Genomic DNA, 1475 nt, shown 5'->3' on the forward strand with positions numbered 1-1475 from the left:
TTGAAGGACACGCTCAAATTCAAGGTGAAAAAGAATTCAAATCAAATTCAACTTCAGCTGCTCTTCATTGCTTGGATTCTTCAGATGTTCGGATGCTCATGACCTTTGTGGCATCTTCTTAACTTACAGGGCTTCGTGATCTCAGACTGGGAGGGCATTGACAGGATCACCACCCCTGCCGGATCTGACTACTCCTGCTCGGTCAAGGCTTCTATTCTTGCCGGCCTTGACATGCTAAGCAAACAAAACTAACTTTCCCTGTGATTGCAACAATGTTGCTTGATGAATTGATGCCGATCATGATGTTGATGTTCGTTATTCTTGTGATGGCGCAGATCATGGTGCCGAACAACTACCAGCAGTTCATCAGCATCCTGACTGGCCATGTCAACGGTGGCGTCATCCCCATGAGCAGGATCGCCTGCGGGTCAAGTTCACCATGGGTCTCTTCGAGAACCCCTACGCTGACCCTGCCATGGCCGAGCAGCTAGGAAAGCAGGTACTGAACAAGCTCTGATGCTGAATTTGGTTGGCATGGTGATTCTGAACTCTGAAAGTCTGACCTTCCTACTCGATCTGGAATGCAGGACCACAGGGATTTGACGAGGGAGGCGGCGAGGAAGTCGCTGGTGCTGCTGAAGAACGGTAAGACTTCGACCGACGCGCCGCTTCTGCCGCTGCCCAAGAAGGCGGGCAAGATCCTGGTCGCCGGGAGCCACGCCGACAACCTGGGCTACGAGTGCGGCGGCTGGACCATCGAGTGGCAGGGAGACACGGGCCGCACCACCGTGGGCACCACCATCCTTGAGGCGGTGAAGGCGGCCGTGGATCCGTCGACGGTCGTGGTGTCGGGCGCGGACGCCGTGAGGGCGGAGGTTGGCGGCGTCGTGCGCGGCCGCCGTCAGGGCGGAGGTTGGCGGCGTCGGGTGTAGCCGCCGTCAGGGGCGGAGGTTGGGGGCGTCTGGGCGAAGGTTGGCGGCGGCAGAGAGTGCGGGCGGGCCCAGCGAGGCAGGAGGAGGCGGGGCGAGGCAGGACAACGTGGGGTGGCAATTAGTGCTAACGAAAACTGTCAGTTTCGTTACGACGTTTGTATACCTTTGATGAGGTAATTAAACGGTTTAGATTAAGAGTTGGACCTCTAGTGTTTTTATTAGTAGAGATACAATATTTTTTTTCTCGATGCAATAAATTTTAAAGCTATGCAGTAATTTTCGTCAACGGTTATATAAAAAAAATTGTAGCAAAAAAAATCTACATGATCGTAGCAAAAAAAATGATGCGTGCCGGTTGTAGCAAATATCTACGTGACGTGTGTGCAACTTTTTTAATAAACGGTTTCAGCAAAAAATCATGCCGGTTGTAGCAAAAAATAACACGGTTGTAGCAAAAGTCAAAACGCCAGTTATAGCAAAAATCCAACAAACTTGAGTTGCAACCAAACATATATGCAGCTTTTTTACAACTACAAAAAAATC

General features: G+C 51.1%; 1 pseudogene; it reads left to right on the top strand.

Moving 5' to 3' along the window:
* LOC123423099 lies at positions 1-932 on the top strand (annotated as a pseudogene).
* Positions 933-1475: the final 543 nt, after the last annotated feature.

Source organism: Hordeum vulgare, unplaced genomic scaffold, assembly GCF_904849725.1.
Source record: "Hordeum vulgare subsp. vulgare unplaced genomic scaffold, MorexV3_pseudomolecules_assembly, whole genome shotgun sequence".
NCBI lineage: Eukaryota > Viridiplantae > Streptophyta > Magnoliopsida > Poales > Poaceae > Hordeum > Hordeum vulgare.